Below are 6,653 nucleotides of genomic sequence, written 5' to 3' on the forward strand. Positions count from 1 at the left end.
TCTTTGTGCTGATTTTTTTTTTTTTTTTTGGGTGGGAGGTTGTGCAAATTATTCTTCAAGGCTTCCTTTGGACCTTAAAAGAATTCTGTTTCATAGGATGCCCAAAGGAATAAAATCTCTTCATTATGGTGCTTCTTAAAATTAGCTAGATATTAAAGGTCTCCCTTTTAACTCACAACGTGCCATTTCTGTGCAGAGATATTGAGCTCCCAACAAGTACTGCAGAGCTGAGCACATACAGCTCCTCAAAGCACCCCACATATCTATCACAAACTTGGTTGCACTTTACTTAGCCATTTTTTCCTACAAAATGATGAAAATTAACTTTCTCCCTGCTAATTTCCATTCCAAATGAAGTCACATCAATATTTCCATCCCCCAGTTTGGGGGTGTGTTAGCAAAGGGCGCCTGTTGCTGCACGTTTGCCCTTGTCCTGTAATCCAGCATCATTTTGCCTTGCTGGAGGCAGCAGGGTTGGGTGGTTTGCCTCTGGTGTAGCTTGTTCCTGGGACACCTTGTGGTGGTCAGGACAAGGCAATTGGTGTCTATGCTTGTGGTAGAAAGGTCATGATGGATGTCTGTGGCAGGACAATTCAGGTTGCAACAGACCACTCTGGAGCTCATCTGGTCTGGCCTTGCCCAGGTAAGGGAAAATCCTGTACCCAAAAGGCTTCTTGGCTCAGCTTGGTGGCACAAGCTGATAGGTCTAACAAATGTTTGAGATTCGGTACCAGTTGTGCCAGGGATCTCTGTTTCCATATAATCTCCGTATTAATGAGTGCATTGGAAAGAAACTGTACAGAGTGCAGCATTAAACTGTGCTTTGGGAGCAGTTTTTAAGTAGTTATGTCCAAGTAATGATACTTTCTATTTGGCTCAGATATCAGTTGACAAGCTGAAAGGGACTTTAGACAATAGGTATTTATCCAGTGTTTTCCCTTGAGGGAGCCATGTCCAGTATAGCTTTTTCATTTACTCAACTGCCAGTGGGGATCAGGATGTTATATACAGGGAAAAATAGTTTTCATAACCTGTTTTTGAGGGCTTTTGTAGTTAAGCTTTTATTGTGCAATGGAGAGTCCAGGCTGCTTTAATATTATATAATGTCTTAGCTAATTCAGCTGTCCATATTTCCTAATCCTTTCACAATGAAGCAAATATGTTTTCCCTTTCTTGAGAGATACCAGAAGTCCCACTTAAAACACAAAGCAAAGCTGAACAAAAAAGAAATTCTTGTAAAATTGAATGCAGTAATACTGAGAAGGCATTTCAAAGATAGCAAAGCCTGTACAGAAAGGTAACTCTAGCCAGTAACTGCTGTCAGCAAGAATGGCCTTAAAGTATTACATGGTTTTCGTGCTCTTTTCTTTGACCTTTAGTTCAAGGCCATCTGTGCTGAGCAGCTGATTTTTATTGGTCCCTTGAGTGGCTGTTGGAGATGGGCTTCAGAACACATAAAGAGGAGCAAAACCTGTTGGCAGAGTACATTTTTAAACCTTCCCCCTTCCAGATAAAGTGTGAGAAAACTAATTTAGCCCTTGAAGGAACAAGTCTATTAGCCCTTTGATAGCTAATTTAATTCCTGATAATTTATTATGCTGTATGAGTTGGGAAAATAGATTCAAATGCATTTTGGAAGGTAATAAGAAATCATTATCGGGGAGGAAAAAAACAACACTGTGGAAAAGGAAAATAGTTGAAGGATTAGGCATAGAGAGATGGAAGGGTCTGTCTGACATGGGTTGTGTAAGGAGGTTGGCAGCTGGACGGGGGAACTGAAGACAAGTGCAGGATCTGGGGAGAGGATAAGGTGAAGGATGTGGCTTGAAGGAAAATGCACTCTGCTTTTCAGCTGGCTTGTCATCTCAAGGTTTCATGCTTGTCACTGTTTTAATGTCCTTGTGTGAAGAAGTAGGGGGCAATGGTTAAATCTGAGTCTATTTGGGTTTGTTTCTTTTCTGGAACCTCAGGGATTTCTGTAATTACTTGATTTTTATCTATTGTTCCCATAGACCTTTAGATATGGCCACAAAGTGCTGCTTTGTGTAGATCCCCTGTTGGCTTTTCTTGTTGAATCTGGAGGATAGCACTATGCTCCCGGAGAGAACAGCCTGCATCAGAACAAGTTATTTGTATGGTAATCCAAAAAGAGAAAATGTATTGGCACTTGCTAGGTTTCTGGCATTCAAGGGTAGGTAAATGTTCTGCCAGCAAGCTAAGGGAGCAGCAAAGCTGCTCGTGTTTGCATGAGGACTCTTGCATAGTAACATGTATTTCCCTCAAATCCCACCATCCTACCAGCTCAGTGAGCACAGCGCAGTCCCTAGAGTCCACATCTCTTAAACGTGCACCTTTTTGCATGTGCTTTGTAGCACTGCAGTTGCTGCCCATCATATTAAATGACTGCCACATGTTAACAGTGTTCCTAACATAAGCCCAGGTAGCTAACATGGCTTCCTTCTGCTTTGGTTAGGCCCTGGTCTGGGACACGAGTTTCAAGGCATTTGGGAGCCCTGTTCCCATTTCAATTTGTAGCCTTTCTAGTTTTTTCTGTTTGTTTCCAGGCTGGCTTCTTTCTGTCTCCATGCCCCCCTATTTAAAGTGGGGTGATAAACTTGTGGGTTTGTTTGAAACATAACATTGTTAGGTAGGGAGCAGCAGAACACATAAAAATAAACCAAATAGTTTAAAGAGATGTTTGCACAGCTCAACTAAGTGATTATTCTAGAATGACAGAATGGTTTGGATTGGAAGGGACCATGAAGATCATCTACTTCCAACCCCCCTGCCCTCCTCTGGACCTCCTCCAACATGTCTGTGTCCTTGTGGTGTTGGGGGTGTGATGCTATGTTCCCTCCAGCATCTCCTTGCTGTAGCCTGTGAGGCCTGAGAGGTTTCTGCCATCTCACAGTTTATTTTGGGGACTGGACACCACGTGGGGATATCCCTACCTCTGGCTAACCCTCCAGCCCATGGTTCCTTGTTGAAGCTTGTGCAGGGGGTGGAGGCTGCAGCAGCAGCACCCCAGAAGCCAGCTTTTTCCAGAGGCAAGGCTGTCAGGTTGTTAGAGATTCATTTTCACTTATGAGCCATGAAATAAAGCTCATCTCCCCAGCAATTTACTACTATGCAGTCCCATTGATTTTTATAGGAGTTGCCCAGTGTTTCACAGCAGAATGCAATTCCATTTTTTTCCTCCTTGGGCATTTCTGATTTGTCTTTCATTCACTTAATGGCTCAGTCAAGAGCCCACTGAGCTTTTTATAGTATTTAAATGGGAGACATTAGCATAGCATGGATGCTTTAATGCATTTATAGATGAATCTTTGGTATATTCTTATTGATCAAGTGCTTGTGTGATAACCAAGTGCTGCCCTCTCCATTTACACACAGAAAACTGAAATGCTGGAGGGGAACTAACTGCAAATGTCATATGCAGGACTTAGCAACAAAGACCCAAATCCAAATTACTCCAAATTTAGTGTCCTAATGCTGGGATTATCCTTTTTCCTTTGAGAAGGTTTTTTTGCTACTGTTTGCAGATGTCAGAGTGGTTTTGTGCATGAAGGAGTCTCATCTCTGTCTCTCTTGTTGATTTTTTTTTACGTGCTGCTGTGTTTGGTTTGAGGCTTAATCCTGCTCTGCACTGGGTCTTGATTTACACTTAGAATTGTTGCAAAGGAGCTAAATTGGGTTCTGAGGTTTAAAAGGCCACTCTGACATCTGCAAACAGTAGCCAAAAACCTTCTCAAAGGAAAAGGCAATTATTAATTTAAGAAGGTAAATGGTTGGTAAGATTACGGGAGCATGTGGAAACAGCTCTTGAGGTCATTAAAAAACAGGAACAGATTTATTGACTGATCAGATGTCAGTAAGCTTCCCTTACATGCGTGGACATTGTATCCTGTGAGGGAGTTAAAGTGGGCAGGGAAGGTATCTGCTATGGCTAATACAATATTAAATAGAAATCCTCTCTACTTAATCCTCTTATTAGGCATTGAATTACTTTGGCTCTTAAGGTGTTTGCTACCTGTTGATAAGAGCGAGGAAGGAAGTGAGCTGTCACTTTTTGAGAACATAGTAAATGATTTGTATAAAAAAGGGCTGATATAGCAATCAGTTTGTGTCGCTGCTGTGAAGAGATGATGCCCGTACAGGTCCAGATCTTGTGAGGGATGGGGCAAATCTTCCCTTTTCTGTCTCTGGCAGTTAGATGTACGTCCTGGCTTACAGAGGATGAATGCAGTTTGTTCGCTGGCAGCTAAGTTATGGAGTATGAACCTGCTAACACAAAATGGGGCAGGCCTTGATCTCCCCGTGAATCAGAAGGAACTGAACAAACCAGCCCCCTCCTAGGAGGGCTGACACCTCATTTCTTTGTTCATCTGTTTTCCTTGTGTGCCTTTTCTGGGTTGAAATTTGTGGGTTTTGGAGGCAGAGAGGAGGGGCTGAACCTCATGGTGTTACAAATCCCACAGCCTGGTGAGGAACTGTGGGGCTGGGTGGCTCTATAGATGAGTTAAATGGTGGCTGAGTGACCAGTAAGCAGTCTTTATACATTCCTGTATATTTTCAAGGTACCTCCTGTTGCTCTGTGGACATTGGAGCCAATGAAGTCCTGTAGTTTTGTGCCTTTCATTCGTACACCTTTCTGGCCCAGTAACCCTGGCTATGTCTCCAGCTACTCCACTTCTGCACACCCCCTCAGGTCCCTTCCACACCCCCCTGTTCCCAGCAATGCTCCAGTATGACGGCTGGTGCTGAATGAAGTTTGTCCTTGGTGGCTGATAAACCAACTGTGGTGGCCAGTACTTGCCATGAGGCCACTCCAAGCTTTCAGAGGTGGAACTGCTGCAGTAAGCATTTACATATGTTCCTTTCTAATACCTGGTGGTGGGATAGAGAGCTCCTTCAGTCTTCCTTTCATCTCATTTTCCTGGCACTGACCCTGGTCAGCTCTGACTTGAAGACAGCAGTTTTCACTGGCACCACTGTTGCTCTTGGTGAGTTGCGCCAAGGTGTCTGGTGATGGTCCACCTTCCACTCGTGCTCTGCACCAGCTTTTAAATGAATACTCTGATCCATTCTACACCTTCCTGGACACCGATTTTATTCTTTGGCGTTGCAGTATAAAGCTATTAATGAAGCTAAATCCAGGTCAGGTTTGTTTGGGGGTGACAGCACTGTTCAGTATAAACAACCATCTCAGCTTAGTGTATACGAGCCATCCTGTTTCTCACCTGTCACATCAAATGACTGGAAAATTGGTTCCCTGTAATATTGGGAGGGCTGTTCGCCTTCAACTTGAGCTATCTCCTGGACACAAACAGCTCAGGGCTTCTGCAGTCCAGAGTATCTTGCACAGGGCTAACCTGGGTTATTCACCAGTTACTGCTTTAGTGAGGTACTTTGCAGCTCCTGCCAGGAAAGACTTCTCTACAGGTAAGGGAGGAACTGCAGCTCTTGTCATTCTCTTTGATGCCAGTGGAATAATGTATCCCAGATAGAAAAAACTGTGTAGAAATGAGATTTTTAAATTAATCCATAGACTATTTTGTTCTGATGAACAGCTAATAATATCCTTTGTTCGTTACGGATGCTGCCTTTTCCAAAATGCCATCTAGGACCTTTTTTGTTCCTGTGACATAAAGCAGTGTATAAAATTCCCTCTGAAGTTTAACCTTTCATTGAAGCTCACCTTTGTCTACTTTGATTCATAGTTCGGGTCTTAATTGTGCCTCATGGACAACTGTAAAATGGTCAGCTTTGACCTGAATATGAGCTCTTTCACAAGAGAAATTGTGTGAACTTGTTTGTGATGTAAACCAAAATCCCTGATAAGGAGAGGGACTTTTCCATTGGCTGTCTTCCATCCCTGGCCACCTTCTTCCACTCTTTGACCCCATCCTTGATGTGATAACTTTCTTGAGCCCACTGTGTACTGCTGAAGACTTGAAGAGTCCCTGCAAACATTTAAGAACGGTGCTTGTGGCTTATTTGACAGCTGGGCTCTAGCCTGTGGCAAACAAAGAGCTCAGCCCTGATCCTTGGCCATGAACTTTTCGTTACAGGGGATTTTTTTTTCAGTAAACACAGCCTTACAGTTGCCTTCTCCCTCTTGGAAAAGGATGTAGAAACGTAAAGGGATCATGGAACAGCTTGTTGTGTACCTCTGATCAAAGCCAAGATCTTTTTTTTCCTGTAGCATCAGATGCAGGGAGATGTTTGTTCCTTCCCACAGCCTGGAGCAGAAGAGGATTGCTCCTAAAAGGCACCCCTACAGCACATCCTTACGAAGTGCAAGCAGGGGATTGGGAAGGCTGAGTGACCACAGGGGATGCAGAACTGCCCATGGTCTGCACATTGTGGGGTGATGGCACTACAAAATGAGCACACTCATTGCTCTGGTGACTGATGATCCTTCTGGAGGCCCATTTTCAAACAGAGAAACAAATGGACCAAGAGCTTAGGTGGCAGGGGAGAAATCTCATGTAGGTGCTAAGGGCTGATCCATTTCCTGCTGTAGTCAATCCAAGTCCTTTCTTTTTGCATCAGAAGCTTTACCAGTGCCTGTAAGTCATGTGTTTGTAGAAATCAAAGTTGCTTCAGTTCCATCAAAGCACCAACCGTGGCAGGGTGATGGGCAGCAGGAA

The sequence above is a fragment of the Merops nubicus genome, unplaced genomic scaffold (genome assembly GCF_000691845.1).
Source record: "Merops nubicus isolate BGI_N331 unplaced genomic scaffold, ASM69184v1 scaffold30960, whole genome shotgun sequence".
In the NCBI taxonomy this organism is placed as follows: Eukaryota; Metazoa; Chordata; class Aves; order Coraciiformes; family Meropidae; genus Merops; species Merops nubicus.